Here is a 20,245-nt window from a genome sequence, read left to right as displayed (position 1 = left end):
TAGGTGTATTAAACCACTTCCAGTTGATAGCTAAAACCATACTCATACAGAATTATCTGACTGCCATTACTGGAAGCACCATTACATGACACTTAGCTCTGAAGTCAGGAACTGCACATCAAGTGATGACAAAAAATGTTGAAAAATACCAGCCTCTGTTCTGGTTTTTCATCAGAGTAGACAAAGGCTTGGCAACTCCAGCTACAGGATGACTTCAACCACTTTATTTCCAAGCACTTGCGTGGGTGTTGGAGAGAAGAGTCCACCTCATAGGCATCTTGCACTCTTCAAAATGGAAAGACTAGGATTCTTCATCACTTTACACACAAGAATATCAGATGGAAGAAAAGCTGCTATTCAATGCACACTTGTAATAGCCAGGAAAATATAACCATAGCTGCTGGCTGCAATTCTCCACAGCAGTCAGAGACAGAGATGGACTTTCAGCTCAAAGTTTATGATTCCATAAAGTCAAAGACATTCAAACACTGGTAAGATGAGGCTTGAGTGCCACATTGGTTGATTCCAAAAAAACAATTGGTTGATTCCAATAAAACAAATGCCAAACATACCCCAACCTTTTACTTCTCTTTTCCAAGTAAATAAATCCAGCTTTGCTTAGAGAATAGGTTTTGAAAAATAATGACTCTTTCAAGAGTCTGTTGTTATACAATGTGATGTCACAGATAGTGGCTGGAAAATAGATACTTACAGCTTTTTTTTTTTTTTTTTTTTTTTTTTTTTTTTTTTTTTTTTCCTGAGGCTTAAAGTTGTCAGGAAGTTACCCAAGTGACTTAAATTATTACAATAATGCCTTAATCACTTGCACTCCTTTTCTTCCTACCGTCATCATCAGCAAAACCAAAAGCAGGCATACTCAACTTTCTCCTAAGAATATCACAAAATTGTTTCAACACTCTTATTATATCCGTATATTCCAATCATATTTTATTGCTTCTTCAGCTTGTCTTTTAACTAACTTTGTCCTTTACCTAATTTGTTTCCAAAATTGTAAATTTTGAAATCTACATTTTTTTAAATTTATGCATTTAATATGTCTTTGACTATTTTCCAGTTTTGATTAGTACCTTCACATTCAAAAATATTTGCACAGCTATTTAGACTAGCAGTTCCTTTAAACTCCTTAATTTCAAGTATAAAATTATTTGGCATCATAATGCATTGGCCCTTAAAAATGCAATGAAATGAGAAGTAGTGTTATTATTTGGACTACTAATAACTGTTAGGTCATCTGTTAATCCTTTCTTATTTACAAAAATGAGTAAAATTGTATTTAAAATGTAGCAGTACCAAGCATGTTTTTATGAGGCAGGATGCTAACTGATACAGTTCAGTAAGGTTGTAAACAACTGTTTTGCTGCACACAAGAAGCTTTGAAATCTCCTTAGAATCCCTTTCTTCTGAAAGCCATGCCAGGAACAATAGGAATTAAGTGTGCTGAAACTTAATATTTTGGAACTGCTCTGGCGTGGGTGTAAGGCAAAAGCAAGATGTTTTTGACAAATTCAGGACAAGTAGTTTGCATACAAATGAACAATTTGTTCTTGAAAATGTTCTTTCCATCTTGTTTTACTATTAAGTGTAGTCAGGGACAATTGTTGGTATAAATTTTGATGATAATCATGAAAACTTTGGCAGTGAAAACCAGTGAGAACTTACTGTGGGAGAATGTCAGCCCTTCCAACTTTCTGGTCAACATCCGCTAACAACTGAAAAAAAATAACCCCCCAAAAATTAACTCCCACACTTTTACACTACATATGGCAAAGGATAGGATTTTTAGGATCTCACACTGCATAGTCTTGTTTATATTACTGGTACTGAGGCCTATGTGGTAAAAATTGTAGACTCAAAATTTTAGAAAGCTCTATTAGGTAGAACAAAGAACAAATTTTAGGATGAGTCTTCAACATAACTTTTCAGTGCTCCTAGCAATTTCAGATATTTTGGAATACTCTTGCACAGGAAATGGTTTCTTTTTCTGGCTGCATTTTCATCTCCACTTATACTAGATTTTTGGCACTATCAGATACTAACTTGATTTTGTTCAGATATCAATATGCCATTGCATTACTGCTGAACTGGTCAAAGGATACAGTATAGCATTTATATCATCTTCTTTTAGAGGGGTTTCAAGTCACCTGTAGAAGGAAGAGTGACACCTGATCCAACAAAAGGTTGGTGGCACAAACGTTGTAATGATTGTGTACCAAAGGAGTGCTTTGCCTCACATGGCTGTGGCATTTACAGTCCTAGAACAAGAGCTCTGAAGGAAGATTTATGCTATTGTCAAGCCGTGGCCTGAGGGTTTTAAGCAGCTTGATTAGAAGATTCATACTGTCACACACTGGGATCTGTTGAGTGCGATGAAAGGTTAGTATTTCACTCAATGATTTGCAAACCTTCAGCTGAAATCCAGTAGGTTTTGGTTTTCTTTTATTTTCTTTCCTTTTTTTTTTTTTTTTTTTTTTTTTTTTTTTTCTCTTGAGGATGCTGATTGTGTGTATTTTCCCTCCAAGTTTCACTAGGTCATTTGCAATTGATGCCACGGCAACTTCTGGTCAACATGTGATACATCCTTTTTTAAGAAAACAACAACATACTAGCTCATACTAAACTTGTTCTTAGTATGTCTAGAGTAAGAGTGCTAAATCTTTATCTTCAAGGTAGACTTTTAGTGAAATAAGAATTATAAATAAGGACAGATCTCTCAATGTTTCATACAAAGAAAGTTGAAACTAGAAGCTGTAGTCAGATATTTTATCCCTTTACAAGCAGTGTAATTCTGCTTCAAGATAAAAGTGGATCTTGAAAAGTATATTCAAGTAGGAAAAATAGCTTGATTCAGTAAGATCCAGATAAAAGGAAGGTTGTTTCTAAATCAAAAATGCAAGCTGTCTTTCAGGACTCACTCTTGTTTAGCACTGAATGCTCCCCCAGTTCTGTTTACTGTTAGATGCTACAGATTCCTACAGAAGTTATGGAGAAATGCTGCTAAAATTATTAATGTATATTTTAAAAAAATCCAGCAGATTTTACCTCTATGGTATTTTTCACTATTTTTAAAATTTATTTTCTTATTTTCTCCATTTTTGGTAAGGCATTTAGGTGAAGTATCAGAATCATACCATCAATAAACACTTTTTTATTCTGCTCCTCCCCCCATTCTTTCCAAAATGTATTCATTCTGAATAAAAATCTATTGCATTTGACATGAGAACTGTGATTACTATCAAGCAGCAGGGTATAAAATAATTTACCTCCTTATCTATTCTCCATCTTATCTTTCCATTTGCTTTACTTACAATGTAAGATATGTTACATATTTTGGGAGACAAACTCTTGGGGATGGAATTTAAAAATTAATGCTTTGACTGGATGCATTATTTACAAATATTTGATTGACTTAGCAGTTATTAACAGTTTTTGACTCAGCAATTATTAACAGTTTTACCAAGCCATGTCGCATTATGCAGTTATACATTCAAAAGCAGATCCCCACTCAAAAATATTATTTGGTACATTTTTCTGTAAGCCAGTACCTTAATTAATATATATATATATATATATATAGGGTTTTCCACCATGCTTTGGAGATCTACAGAGGTAGGCAATGTTGTAAGTTGCAAATCTTAGGGCTGACAGATAGCACCAAATACAAGAAAATAACCTTCACAGATCAAGCCAGGTATACAGATCAAACCACTAAACAGTGGTGCAAATAAGAAGCCAGAACAGTCTTTAGAATAGTCACATGAAGCAGTCTGACTGTCTAATAAGTTGCCTGGCTGGTCAAGAATACCACTAGAAAAAAAAAAATTGTACTTCAAAGAACCAGGAGGGTGTCTTCAACAAGTCAGAAATTGGTTTTTGACCTTTCTGACTCATATAAGCTTTCAGGATTCCCACCTGTGGTTTCTTTTCTAAATGATTTGATGATAAAAAGATAATATTTTCTCTTCTTTTGAATTGAAGAAACTCCTCCCTGTTTGTATTGGCTAAAACACTGTTGAAGCCAGCTCTCTCTAATATTGCCCTTTCAGGGGTAGAAATAAGAACTGTCTCTGTTACATTTCTCTGCATTACATTTGCTACAATATTAACAGCCTATGTAGTAGAAGTCTTCACTGTAATAGCACATCTGTATATAGCTACAGCAAAATGAACTCTACAACCAGTTTAAGGTTTGGGGGTTTTTTGTTGGTTTTTTTTTTTTTTTTGTGTTAGATGAATTCAGCATGAGTGATAGTTTGTTTTTTAAAGAAATAAGACATGAAGTTTAAAATGCAGTATTGACTGAAGCTGATATTTTCAAAAGGCAAGATAAAGTTTGGGGACTGCCATTTTCCACAGCTGGGACAGAGGCTTTATTTTTGAAAGTGCTGCCAATCATGACTCTTTTAAATGGACACTACCAATCTGAAAAAAAAATCAGTAATATCTAGCCAGACTCAAAATCTTTGATTAAGCTCAATTAGGTTTTTTTTTTTTTTCTTTAATGCAAAATGCCAAAAAACTCAACGCTCAGTAATAACCATAATTGTACTCTGCTTTTAGTTATATGGAACATGAGTCTTCAAAAAGTACTAAGATATTCTAAGCAAAACCTATGCAGTGCTCAGGTCAGAGTATCTGCATGTGCTTAAGATGCTTAACACTTCACAAAACTAAACATCTACAAGTGTCCTGCTGTAGAAATAGATTAAAACATAAATTGGAAAGAAAATGCAAGTAATAGGAAACACCAGAACTTAGATTCATTTGGAACAAAACGACTGAACAAAAGATTGGAATCCATAACTGAGATAAAACTAGCGGGTGACTTCTTAAAACCCCCCACAGGATGCTAGGAAGGATTTTTTTTCACAATCCTTCATTTTTATTGAGAACAAGATAACTTTCTCCCTCAATTTGTGATCTCCCTGAAAATAATCAAGAAGATTACAACTTGTTTCTGTTTTTAACTTCCATCCTGCTGAGAAACTCTGAAACGCTTTCAGCAGGTCGTCCAGACAGTACTAGTCATTATGTATAAGAAGAAGCGCTCTCCAAGTAGTATGTATGAGAAATGGAAAACAATTTTGATGGTAGGAGCTTAAAAATCATAGAGAATATTGCTGAAAGTGCAATACAAAGTAGTACTGAGAAAATTTGTGAGTCTGTGGAAACAGTAAAAATCTCAGTTGTTGATTCCAAAAAGTACTTAATACTTTTTCTTTCTAAAATAGCTGCACTGCTTAACAATGTAAATAATGTTTTCCTGTACTGTAAAGCTCTGAATTGTCTTGCATTTTCATACTACTTTTCTAAAAGACTCCTGTCTTCTTCTACCTGTGATATCTAAGTGGACCTATGGAGAAAGTTTCTTTTGCTAGGACACCCCACTTCGTTTTCTGTGATGCAACAACACGTGTGGGTCTGTTCTGCTTCACTTTTCTTCTTTTCCCCTCAGACTTGGATTTCTGACCAACAGCCTCAACATATCCTGCCCCTCTATCTTTTGGTATACTGGAGGTGTTAATTGTCAAGAGGAGTCTGGAAGGCATCAGTGGGATACCAGCTCATTTCCGTGTTTTCACTGTGGCTTGAATGTTCACTAGGATCATTCTGGCTGCAAGGATTTTCAGGGGGGAATTTACTAGCTTGTTGGGACACAAATGCAAGGAAAATCTAATTTGAATTTGAAAAATGTAAGAAGAAGAAGACACATTTCAGAGCTGTGTCTTTTTTTAACCTTTATTTCGCAGAATTTTGTTTATATGTTGTAAGTGCTTTAGAGGAAATTATATTTGTTATCTAGACAATTCATGTGCAAAACCTTCAATTTTTAAAAAGAAAAATAAAACTATTTTCTAAACTGCAGGGATCTACTTCTATGCTAACTATTCTATTAGTAAGAAAATTCTTAGGTCAGGATGGAAAAACTTTAACTGAATATAGCTCCAGAATATTTCAGATATTTAAAATACCCTATTCAATGTTTATGACTGTGGCATAGTACAGCAAAAGTTATTTAGGAATAACCCCAAATACAGATCCCAATGTAGTTCACAGAAAAATTCCCACTTACATTACTGAGAGAAGAAGCAAGCAGCCCTAAATTAGTAACAGCTGATGTGCCATTAGATTTATCTTCTGCAGCCTAGGACCACTTCTATGTGCCATGATTCATTGCAGGTTCCAACATAAATTATGAATCCAGGAGAAACTGCTAGTTATACTTTGCAGGTTGCACCGACCACAATTTGTGTTCTGCTACTAGTTCTTTCTTTTAACTATGAACATCAGGTTATCAGAAAAATACCCTTGAAATTCTCATCTCTTTGCAATTGTTTTATCAGTATCCAGTAGTGTTCCTCCATTGCACAGAAACTTTCTCCTGTCTCTCTGGGCTGTACTAACCTAAAATCAAAAAATTAGATTCTCCTTTCCTCAGCCTTCCCCTGTGCTCATTTGGCGAGTTTTGTTACCAAAGTGTTGAATTCAACCCTAGAGCTGGCCAAGTTCACTGCAGAGTAAAGTGATTTCCATTTTGCTTGTTCTATGACTCACTGTGACCATAATGAAGCGTGGGTTGGTATGGTTTTCAGAGAGCTGACTTTGCATCAAAATCTGTTCTCATCAAGCAAAATTCCCAATGAAATTCAAAAAACAATTAATGACTAAAGAATTTTGCCAAAAGCAGTAACCACTAAACTAAATGAGACAGTGTTGATTATGCAAATAAACAGCCACACTGGAAAGCTTGTTATTGTCTAAAACAATGCATTTCTAGGATTATTTCTGTTATGATACTGATTAGAACTGGGATCTTACTATGCTAGATTCTAGATAAAAACAAATTACAGGATTGCATGGTGGTTTGATATAAGATGGAATAAGTAACAAAACACAAAAATGGTCTCAGGTTTGAGGGAATTTTGTGCATATCCAGTTTATTCATTATCTAACAATATTTATATTCTTTAAAGTTTTGTCTCTAGTAATTGCAGTACAGCTTGAAACTAAAAATAGCTAACTCAGTTCTGGAATTTAAATTAAAAGCTTTACCATGTGAAAGCTGTTGATACTGAAAGCATATTTGTTTTTTTGAGGAAAACATGAACTTTTTATTGGATGCCAAAGTAGGGCATACAGCACGTTTTAGTGGATTACAGTTTTTGCACCAAAGTCTTTAGCAAAACTAGAAAATCTTGCACAAGACATTCAATTGTTAGTTGTAAATTACTGTAGTGTGCCCAGAAATCACAGATTCAGTGTCTCAAAAGACATACCACTGAAGGAACCATAAAGGAGGAGAACAGGTGTTTCACCTTGGAAAGAAAGATTTTATTAGAATCTTTTATAAAAATAAAGTGAAAAAGCCACTCCTGAGTCTCAGTCTGTTATCTCTTCTACTCTCTGGTTTGCATATATAACTATTTGCTTATTTTAAAAGTAATTTCTGTCTTCTTTCTGTCTAGGGAAGCAAAAAACAGAACTTGAAGTGGCAATGGTTTACTGGCTATATAAGAGAAACTGTTAAATTCTGCAAGTTCAGAATGCTGTTGCATGCACAAAGTAATCTGAAAAATGCTATTTAAGAAACTACATTTTTGCAGATGCAGAAAACTTACAGTTCAGTCCCAAGATATAGTCCACACCAATGAGAGAAACAGACAACTAAGCGAAACAGACAACTAAGCTGCCAGAAAGAAATATAACCCTTGAATGGTACTTGTCACAACAGTAGGTTACACAAAAGGATCTTTGATCAGAAGACTAATAGTAAAAAATTATAGCTTCCCTTTAAATGCAATGGGCCAGTAGATCTGACCCTTAGTATATGTAGTGAGATCTATATTGTTGGAATCTTAAATTCTTTAGCAACACAATGAGCTAGACTGAAATACTGTAACAGGCCTTGAGCTTTCCTTCTAAAACATCCACATGCTATGCCTGGACTGACTGCCTGCCTTCACTCTGTCCAGTGGTGGTGAACACACATCACACTACATTTTTTAATACATGGCACTCCAGCATTTTACTCAACAACACTGTACATATAAAAGTCCAGACAACAGATTGGAGTTTCTCCCAGGAAATACTAGCTTCACAACTTCCTTTTTTTCTCCAGGTGTTTTTATCATTTTTATCAGTAAATATGATAAATTTTTTTGAGCTTAAAGTACTTTTCACGCATCTCTCCTTTCTTTGGGTTCTGTTTCTTTGAGAGCAAGAAATTGGAGAAGTTTATGGGGACAAAGAAACCCCTAAAGTAATTAATTTTTCAAAGGATTCAATTAGTGAATGACTATTGCAAATGCCTGTCAAGCAAAAAAAATTGCAGTCTATTAATCTGTTATTTCTTATAAATTTGGAACTTAAATATTTTCAATTTTTTTTTATGAAAGCTACTGAGATATTGTTTTGGTTTTCCTTTCTCAGGAAACGACACTTTTTAACCTTTTAGGGTAAATTTACAAAACAACTCATGGGAGGTACATCTATTAACCCAAACAACAAAGCTTAATATAATTTCACCAAGATGACGTGCACAAGGAAGCAAAGTATGGAAACGTACATTGTAAGTTCTACCTTTCCCTTCTACCTTAATCACCATTTTGGAAATCTAGCTCAGAATACTCTTTCAAAGGAAGGAAACATCATACTCCATGTTTTCACCCATAATGAAAGAATATAGTTATAAAACTTCTCAAAAAATAACAAACCAGTAAAGACGCATGGTTGCCTTTGCTTGCCACAGGCTGCTGTTCTATAGAATATCATCTTCCTCCCTTAGTGAACATTGCATTACAACAGACCATTTCCTGCATGATCAATTATCCCATTATAGTGTAAAAACAAAATTAAAGTTAATCCAAACAGTATTAGGGCTTTGTGTATTTTTATAGAAAACAAAGCTGATAAAGCTTTCTCAGCTGAAATTGTAGCCAATACTTGTACAGCATAATATTGTTTACAACAGGTTCAGCCATTGCATGTCACTTGCTTTTCAATGGATTAGCTAAGTGATCATCAATAGATTAAATTTTTAAAGTCAGTCTTTTTGTTTAGAAAGGACTGGAACAAGTTCCAGGATTTTTCTTTATAATATAACCTCTTTAACATTGAAGTTAACATTGAAGCCAACTATAAATTGTGAAAACACACACTGTGGACTGTACTGACATTCTTGCTAGGTCTGTGCTTATGGATGTGATGGGAAGGGGATGCATACAAAAAGAAGAGTCTGGATGTATTTCCTGCATGCCTGATCATTTCCTGCATTGCCTAATTCACTGACGCTCTTAAGTTCTTTCCAGACGACTTTGTTGAAGTCCCGAGACAAATACTTGAAAATCTATGGGTAGCAAAAGTGAGTCTTGGAGCAATTTTAGCACTTGTTGACTGAGAATTTTTTCACTGCTTCTGAAATAATACAGCACATGCTACAGATAACTTAAAGTTTCAAAAGTTCATGGATAACTTTCAATTACTTTCAATAACACAAAGTTAAACAGAAGAATAATAAGGTAAATGCTCCATTTTTGTAGTTATGAATTCTGAAAGAGATTAATCCAGAAAGAGAAGAAAGGCATTCTGGATAAAATGGATCATGTAGGACCATCTTTTCTTCAGCAAATATCAGTGAAGGAAAAGGTTCAATGTTCCACTCTGAAAGAGAAGGACCAACTTATCTCTTGCACATACTACTGTAAAGCTGGAGAAAATTCAACCAAACCATTGAAGACCAGGTACACCAAGGCCAAAGCTTTTCATGGAATCATACATCTGGGCATGCAGCACCACCACAAAAAACTCCAGTAAAATGCAGCAGGTAGGTTCAACACTACCTCAGAGTTTTTGCTTTGGACTCTACATGAAGTGAAATCAAACCTCAAGCTGATGCAAAAGAACTGTGTGATTTTGCAATAGTGTTTATCTATTTGTTTAAGGAATTCTTTCACACGGTCTCTAGAAAAGCGAGTTAATACTTAATTCACATGTCACACTGTATCCTCAGCTAAAATGCTTACTGCTTGTGTATTCCTGCTTCATTTTGCATAAACTGACATCATATACTGAAAGAGAAGGAGGGCCAATGTGCTTCTCAGAAACCAAGTAGTCATGAGGCTTTACCTGCTGCTACAGATATGCACATGCACACACATGTACATGCATGCACACACACACACACATACGCACACACATATGCATGCAAAAAATAGGAAAAACAACTCAGCAATTGCAAGAGTCGCAATTTACCATGGAAGCCTCTACTTAATATTCCGCTTGATCTGCCAAGTTTATAGCCTGGCAAATCTGAATACAAATGTCGATGCAAATGAGGATTCATTATTCTTACATCGTCTTTGTGTTGAAGCTTAATGTAACTTGGTTCCTGTGGTTGCTCAGGGAATGTAGATTGCAAGACAGGAGGAGAAAAAAAGCCTCGACAAAACCCAGAGAAGCAAATAAGGAAAAGAAAAGTAACAGAAATGGAAATAAATGGAAAAAAAATATGCTAAGGTTTCAGACTAGCAAAACATCAAACCAGTGCATTACATTCTCCCCCTATTTTCTTATATAAGGTACATTTGCTTACCATTATCAGCATAGAAGGAGTTAACTAACCAAGACCATTCTCCACAGAGTCAAAACATAACAATCCTCCTTTTACTGATTATACAATATTGTGCCCATTGTAAAGTCAGTGCCCCATCTATCTGAAAATTTTAACATTCTTTCATAATTATAGAGCTCATCGGCTGGTAGAACCTGTACATTTAGATCTGTGAGAAGATTATAAATGAATTTAAAGCCACCCCACCATTTCTGCTTCTTTCATTATAAATTACTGCTGAATAATTCAAAAACACGTTAAGAAAACTACAGTACGATTAATAAACTATACAATGAAAATCACAATAGTTTAAATCATACATTTATTGTCCCATTTATAGCCCATCACAAGCAAGGGTTGAAAAGTACCAAATTAGAGAAAACATGAAATGCTGCAAAATTATAATTAGATCCTCAGTGCCACACAGTACATTGTTCTGATGAATCTTTTGTACGGCTAGCTTATGCTTACATATAAATACCTTCTCAGTAAATAAAAATGTACTGTAGGCTTGACTTTTAGAGAAGCTGTAAAGCTTAGCATATGCGATGATCCCAAAGTCAATGCTGTAAGGCTTGCTTCTTCATCCATAAATAAAGCACATTTGCATCCATTCAGTCAAATTAGCTCCATATAAAAAGGTGGTTATAATTAGCTCCTCTTTCAGGTTCACGGTTAAAACTCAAGCGTGCCTGCCGTCTTGATTAAATCCACCATCGTCTTCCAATAGCTAGTGCTAATTCTTCCAAGGAAATATTCAGTTGAGGTGTTATTTTATTCTGCACTGCTGTTAGTTGTCTAATTTACGCCAAGTCCCTGCAGTGCTTTCCTTAAGCCATCCTCTTTGTCTTGCCTTTGAAATTTACCAAATCTTACAAGAAATCAATACTTAATTGATTATTCACTTTTCTGCAGCTTCAAACAGCAAGCACACATAAGATCCTGGAGTAGTCACCCGGTTTCCAATGCAGGAGGTTGCTTGGTGGCAGGGATCTGCAAGTATCCAACAGCAGGCATTCCACGGAGCTGTGCAGTGGCGTACAGTGCCAGCATCCAATAAAGAAAACGAAGATACTCTAACGAAGCAGGAAAAGTTCCCATGTGAGACAGATCCATATCAATGCTTTAAATAAAAAGCGGAGGCACTGGCTTTCAAATAGAAGAGCACCATTCTCTTTGCAGCTATCCCTCTGTTCTTTCCTTACCCTTTTCTTCCTATGGCACTGGAGTGGAATATCCAAAGTGCCACCGAACTCACAGAACTCCACGTCGGAACAGGGGTGAGGCTCGTGCTGTACCTCTGACATAGAATAAGGATGGCAAGCACGTAACATTACGAAATGTAGGACAAATTCAGACGAGAGAGAGAGAGGGAGAGCAAGAGACAGATGGCGGATCTGGCTGGGAGCCAAAGCCAGTGAAATGAATTACATTGCTGAATAACTGTACACCATTGATTCTGCCACTTGTTGCTGCATGGCAAAAAAGGGCCCTGACGTTGGCAGGAATCTCCTCGTGTGTCACGCATGCCGCAGACAACTTTTCACACGTAATTCGCTGCACTGACGACACGCTACATGTGTGTGTGAGTGTGTGTGTGTGTATGAAAGTGAGTGTGTGTGCATGAGGGAGAAAAGGAGAGAGAGCCAGGGTGCATGTGGGGGGTGTGTGGGTATGTGCCTGCGTGCATGGTGTGTGTGGCTGTGCGCGCGCGCGCGTGGAGGGGAAAACAATCACTGCAATCCAGCCATTTTGTTTAATGAAGAATGGAAGGCTGGCATTCAGAGACGTGGTTATGTGCCGCATATTAATGTGTGCTCTGTAGACATCCTCCCCCTTTTTAGATGAGTGGCACAGGAATGAAGCCCTCTATAGAGCAGCCACCGTGGGAGCAGGAGCTCACAAGGTAACATATCATCGCTGAACCTATGGATGTGGCACCCGCCGCTCTGCGGAAGAACAAGTTGCTCTCGGATGAGGAGGAAAACCTGGTCCCATGGTTATGATGTTTGGGTGCTTTTGAAAAGATAGCCAGAGTCGAAGCAGATTGTTCAATAAATGCTTCGTACCCAGGATGAAGGGAGACATTATGGGATGCCCAGGGGGCTTTGGAAATCAAATACAATGTTTGAGTAGCACAATTTGAGGTACATTATAAAAAAGCAATTTGAATTGCCAATGAGGCGACACATATCTGCATGCTAATTAGACCTGTGTCAAGCTTAGTCTGCCGGGTTGTGTTGATGGCTAGGAATGTGCTTGTAACTCTGCTGAGAGATTGTTTCTGCATAAATTATCAGCTTTGTCCTACTGATCATTTTCTGCAAACAAACATGAAATGTAAGATCAAAAGGCAATTCTGAAATTAAAATTATTGATTGATAAAGCCTAGATTTCAGAATCTAATTAGAGGAGGCACAAACAAAAGCTGATATTATTACAGATTGTGCCTGAGCTAGCAGCCAGATTGTGCAAGGCTTGTAATTTATCTTTGTTTATGCAGCCAGGATATTAAAAATGTAATTAAAATGGTAAAATGATCTGATCAGAAATAGCCACCTAGTGGCAAGTATATTATTTTAAATGGATTATAAAAACATTGATCTGTGCAAATAAAAGGTTTTTTTCATGACAAACATAGCAGCTCATTGAAATTTGCTGAGCAATTTGTCTTTTGCTAATAAGTTGTCTTTTGTGTTTTGTTCCATAGATAAGCAGCATCATTTATTACCCTCATTTGCACACTAATAAACATTCTGTTATTACAGGTGGTGTTGGGAACATCTTTCATAAATTATGGCATATGAAAATAGAAGAAAACAATAACCCTTTTTTAGACACACGCTATATACATTGTGCAAAATTAGAATATTCATCTGACAGCAGCAGCAGAAGTTGCTTATTAAATCATTCTATTGCTCTATTTAAACTATAAAATGGTAGAAACATTGTCAATATGTAATTCAGCTTCTTGCCTATTTTGGCTACTTTAAAATGCTATACAAAACACAGAGGACCTAATTTACTAAGTTTGTGCAGATTCAATTACTAAATTTCATGGCTATAAAGAGGTCTTTGTGACTTATACATTTTTACTCTCATTTAATATCTTTCTAGAGTTGCCAAGTGGATTAAGCACTAAAAGAACAGACTGTCTAATTGCACATGGTATAGAAATTAGTTTTGAAATTTCTCTGCAGTCACAAGCTATGTACAGTTAAATGGCCAAAAGAAGGTCTGTCCTATGTTAATGAAGCTAGATTACAAAAAAAAAAAACCCTAGACTATTAACAGTTTTTCAAGAAAATATATTCAGAAACTTGTAAGTCCATGAGCAAGGCTTAAGTCATGTATTTCTTCTTGTTTCAGATTTCCACATGAAACCACCATGGAAATGCTCAATTCCTTTTAAAGAAATTCACAATTTAGGGTCCTGTCAGCAGCTCTGGGGTCTTTTGTTAGGTGCACTTAAAATGCCAGATTAAATATTAATATGTGGTTAGAGTTGTGCTATTTTGCAAGCCCTGAAACCCTATTAGTAAATCATGATCTGGTGACTGATGCAAGAAATTTCAAGGCACCAAGAGTGCAGATTGCCCATCAATCTGATGGATCACTAATTTTTACTAAATCAGGCCCTTGGACTTTTAGCGGTAAGCAAATGCATGTTTCATTGTGACGGGAAAAGCAGTCCAAATAACAGAGCAATTTTCTGCACTGAATGTGTATCGTAACAGGCAGAGTTGTTTTGCATAATCAGTAAGTTATTTGAATACAAGTGTTCATTTAACTGGCTGTGCATGACTGATGCTGTTCTTAAAAAAACCCAAAAACCCACATTTTGAGCTAGAAGAGAAAGTTGTATTCTTTTCATAGAGTTGTATTAGGATTTCAAAAGAGTGTAGTAGAGCTCCAGAAGGATGCTGAAGAGGAATGTCTAGGCAAAAACAGTCGCATCTTCTCACCCATCCCAAAGAGTTTTACCCCTTCAACAAGCTTCATCAACCACTGACAATAAGTGGTACATGTAGGGATGAAGAAATATCAGGAAGGATCCTGAAGGATCTGACAAAGGAAAACAGAACCCAGAAGAAGGGGTGGGAAACAATCTGAGTAAAAATACTAGAAATAGATTATAAACTACTGATGTAGAGAAAACATATTCATCCTGACATATGGCACACTTAAATACGTCTGAGCAGCCTTCCTAACCTCTTTAGAAAAAATTAAGTACCTCTGAAGCCAAATTGCACACTCTTTATTGACAATCCTTATGTCATACAGATGAATCTTGACTTCTAGTTCCTTATAATATGGATTTAACCAACTGATTTAGGTATTAATTGTGAAGAGTTTCAAGTATGCAGATATTACATAGCATGTATTGCCTTTGAACTCATATGTTTCATATCTCCTTTCTCTTTCACATTTTGGCGGTCTGCTTACACTCATAAGCAACTCAGCATTAGAAAGAGACCTTTTCATATCTTCTCTGCCACTGCTGCTTGACATTGAGTAGTATAGGTCTGAAAGACTGATAAGTCTTCCATATATCTGTACATTTCTTAGGTCACTCTCTTTAAACATACTTAAAAGAAATCTCAATCCTAATCTAAAATATAACAAAACGAATACATTCAAGTTGGTATTTTTTTTAAATGAAGTCTACAATTATAAGTCTTTACAATTAATATATTGAAATCACAACACATAGTATGTGGTTTTGAAAAATAAATAGAGTGTACAATAATTCAAGGCTTTCTCAAGCTGATGGACAGCCTTCTAAGAAAGTAGTGCTATTTTTGCTCTGGTGGGCATTTTTACTATTTTCAAATACTAAAGAATTTCTTTTATTTAAAGAAAGCTATCCAAATCAATAGGCCTTCTGGTATTGACATTGTGAAGTAATATGCAGCAACACCAACCATCCTGAAACATTCCAGTGGGCTTTTAATGTGAGTGAGAGTCTGCTGGGAGTAGCCTCCCTGACTGAGGTACATGGATGGTGTTCTAATTTCCACTAAGCCCTGATCAATGGGAATTTATTACCACTTAGACAAATAGAAAACCAGACTGTGCAAAACTGAACTGCCTTGAATGTACAGCCCACATCAGAAAGATACATAAACATTAAAAGTAAAGCAAAATAGTAAAACAATATGTGGATGTCTTTTTAGACCTCCTTTTCCACAAAGCCAATGCTTTTGCTACTACATCCTGTGAAAATACAAATGCTGACAGAAGAAAGCTTACACGTACTTAATGGCGTTCCAGAGTAATGTACGTATCATTGTTTCTGAACTGTAGTTCCTATTGTGCTCTGTGTCGTGCTCATGTGTTTACCAAATGTCAGAAACCTCCTTTACAGGCTATTAATACTATTGTGGTCCCTCCAACATGCACACAAATACACCCACTCTTCTCACCACACACACTTTCTCACTGTCCATCAATATGTTGCAAAGTCTGTGTTTCATTACCATATTGTATGGAGTATTGATTCCTGTTCCAAGCTAAATAATGTTGTTTTTTAAAAGATCTTTTACCCTTTAAGTGGGGTTTTCTAACTGAACCACAGACTGGTAACAAAGATGTATTATAGTATTTGATACCATATATACTTTGGCAAATGCCAAACCCAGTAGCTTAGGCAGAAATTTCAATACTTAATTCAAGTTTTACAAACAGGAAAATTGTGCACAATATCCAGTTACATACATTCCATGTTAAAAAGGGAAACATTCCTAATAGACCTTTCAACATAATAAGATTCAGGCCTAAGCAGTAAAGAAAATGATTACCAGTTTTATTAGGCTTCAACTAGTTTCCATACCAGATCTAAAAAGTCACCTTGCACCTATAAAAGAGGATTATTTATGTATTTGTCTGTACATGTGTCCTCATCAGCCACTGTATACAATCATTTCATGGCATTCAGATTCAGCACAAAAACATCAAGGCCTAAGTACAAATATTATTACTATAATGGGTTTTCATTTCTAGAGGTCATCAGGGGAAGGGATTAATTTTGCTTGCTTTATTGTACACACAGAACAGCACACAGGGTCATATTACAATGCCTTTATCTCGAAAATCACATTCAGCTGTAATGAGAAAGGCTCTTCTTAAAACAATTTTACAATTTTGGGTGTATTAGCTGTATTTTATTTCATTTCTATATTGCTTTTCTTTATGCACATTTATTTCAGATATCATTAACTGATTGTTAGTGATATTTACAATAATGATTTCAGGTCTCTTTTCAGTTTGTTGAGAACTCTTTCATTTTCCTATTTAAGATTGCTTTTATAAGTAGTGATATGAAAACATTTTTCATCTCTAGGTTGCTACAGAAATATTTGAAAATTTTATAGAGAACTTAAGATCTGTTTACCTTGATAAAAGTACTCCAAATATATTGCATTTCCTCACACAGCACAGAGAAAACAGTCCTTGGCCAATATATTACAGACAAAACTTTATTTTCTCCTTGATTCCTCGGAGAACGTCTTAGTAAGAGGTGTTATTTAAGTGACACAACAGCATTATCATCCTTGCTGCATGAAACTGGTATTCTGCTACACAGGGAACTTCATTTTTGCCCACATCAGATGATGTTATCAAGCAGGTTTTGTAAAGGCAAGGTCAGAGATAGCAGGAAAGCAAAACCAAAAGGTCATGTCATGCAATGTCCAGGTATAAACGGATGTAAACAATATCCATTTCACGCATATGCAATTAACATTCACATTTTAGCCAGGAACAGATGATGTTTTTAGTCCATTTTCAACCAGTTTCAAAGGTCTGTGAGTGGAAGTCCAACAGAGCTAGGATGGGATGCAGATTCCTAATAGGATAAGACAAGATAAAAAAAGAGAAAATAATATTTTTAAATAAAATATGGAGAAAAATGGGATAAGAAACAAAATCAGAAATTGAATAGAGCCATTGAATAAAGACACAAATACTGGAACCAAAATAAAGGAAAGGGAAAATGCAATGCCTCTAGCATTCCTATATGTCTTACAGAGATTATTGACTTGCATGGCCAAAACTTGTCCTTTTACTATGACTATAAAAACATAGATATTGCTCAAGTTAGAAAACTTATTTTCCCTTGGTTTCTTCAATAGGGATAGAAGAAGTAGACTTTAGACTACTGGGAAAATAGACTGACCAACCTGAAGAAGTTCCAAGAGTATTCCCAGTCTTAGCATTAATATTCTTTTGATTTATTTTGTCTTGGCAAAGGAGCTGAGAAACAGCAGTGTCTGGAGACGTCATGAATTCAGAGGCCAAAACTGGCCATAAACCTTACAAAACCACTGGAGAACTGCACAGAACAGCGGCATTATTAGCAGGATAAAACACATGCTTCCTTTCCCTAATGCGCCCTCTTTCTGGATTTGCAGATTAGCAAGGAACCCATTCCCCCAGACATTCTCATTTTAGAGCATGGAAGACAATTCTTGGTACTTGAGGAATACTTGTGGAAGCATGCTGGCCACTGGTATGAGCACAACTGAAGGAACTATGCGTCCTTTCCCATTCCAGTAAGGATGTCTCAGGGACTCTATTGACTCTTATGCATTGAGACTATTTCTCACTCTGGAAAGATTCCATTAAATGTGGAATTCCATTAAATTCCATTAAAAATTCCATTAAATTTTTTTTTCCCATAATATTGCCAAACAGAATTCTTATTGCTATGTCAGACTCCACATTGTGTAAGAGGCATACAAACAAGTACTTCAGGAGTATCTGCTTTCAGTCGTAACTATAACTATAATTTATTCAGAACTTACAGCATACATATTTGTCACTACCTTTTTTAGAAAATACGTATAACAGAAGTGAAGTCTGTTGTAGACTAACATAAGTTTAAGACTGTAAAGGCTTTGTGTGTTCCTGAGAAAAATATGCATAGAAAAGAAAAGATGATAAATACTTGCATTCTACATTCATGTAAAACAATGTTAAAGGCCCAAATTCTGCCTAAACTTGCAGAGATTAAATCCTACCATTAAAGCAAATTGTATGAAACCATTGTAAAGAACCTCATGAATAGTCCCTTGCTTCTCCAAATAGATACATTTAACCTCAAGAGAAGAAGTGTAAATACTAATAGTGTAAATACTGATACACTAGCAAGAATCAATAGAGGTGACTTTATAGCAGAATATACAATTTTCTTTACTGGAGTTTCTATACACAATTGCACACACATGCATAGAGAAAGCTTCTATATTACCCTTACCTTTCCTATTGCTTAACGAGTTCCTTAAAACTCAAGACAAGTTTCTGAATAATCAAAATCAAAAACATTTAAGATGCTAGTTGAATCAGAAAATGAATTACCATAAAAAAAATGGAGTTAAGTCCAGGGTTTTTAGGGATTTTTAATATTCATCCTCAAATATATTGTTTTTCCAAGCCAAAGGGATATGGACCCTAATCTTCTGGGTATTCAAAAGTACCACTTCAAATTTAAAAGGTCTAATCCCATTTGACTCTGGATCTTAGAGTACAACGGCATGTTGGCACTGGTCCTCAGCCTCACACTGAGATCGCAAATACCATCATGTTAAGTCACAGAAGATGACTCCAGTGGGCTGGATGCTACTGCTTCCCCAGCTGTTGATTCTTTTAAGTCAGGGCCTTACTCTTCCCTCTCCAGTTATTGTTCTTGGACAAGTTAGTGGAATTGTCTACTTTCTCAACTAGGAATGCTACACTAATTTGGACTGGAAGGGACATTCTGAAGAAGAATTTCTTATGATCAAAATGAGCCTCTGGCCATTCTATTCAAACACAGCCTTACAGAAGGAAGCCAATACAGTGCTTCCTGTGAGAACCAGGAAAACCCAGCACTACAAACTTGCTGGTTTAGACATTGTGAGTACTCAGGAAGAGGAAAGAAGGCCAATTGACACAGGCTTGCACTTTTGCTACTTGAGTCTTTTACCCTCCAGGACAAGGTGGATGCACTCAAAGTGTCTGTTCAAGATTTTCACTCGCTCATGCTGTTACCTGATCTACCAGCAATATGGCATCTAAAACCTAGCTGGCACAGGCCCAACTCAGGCTGAGGAACACAGTGATACTTGAACAGTAGAAAGAGTAGTATTCCAGAGCTAGGGAATGTTTCTAGTGTCTCTTTAATTTTAAAGTATACATTTGGACTGTAAGTCTTTCCATTAATGAAAGTGAGCTTTGAACTCGGTCCTTAGAGGGCCGGTGACATTTGAAGGATTGGAGAGAGATACAATCAATTTAAATATGCATTTGCAAATTTACAAAATATTATAAACATGTAAGTTAGTGCATCTATCTTCATCAGACTCTAAAGCTGTAAATACCAGATGTCATTTATAGATTAAATTATTTTCCTAAATCTAATTTTATATTAATACAAACCATTTGTCAATTCAACATGAAGGCTTCAATTTTAAACATTCAAAAGTCATGGTATGCAAATCTTAGGGTTATCCCAGTGATTCATTGCACAAAATGTAGATTAAGGTATAAACTGAACAGAAAAATTAGTTTTCCTGAGAGGTGTTGAAATAGATCTGTAACTGACCTGCTTACAGCATTTTCACTTCTGGTAAAAAACCT

The sequence above is a fragment of the Sylvia atricapilla genome, chromosome 1, assembly GCF_009819655.1.
Source record: "Sylvia atricapilla isolate bSylAtr1 chromosome 1, bSylAtr1.pri, whole genome shotgun sequence".
NCBI classification, from domain to species: domain Eukaryota; kingdom Metazoa; phylum Chordata; class Aves; order Passeriformes; family Sylviidae; genus Sylvia; species Sylvia atricapilla.
Note: the sequence above shows the minus strand (reverse complement) of the source record.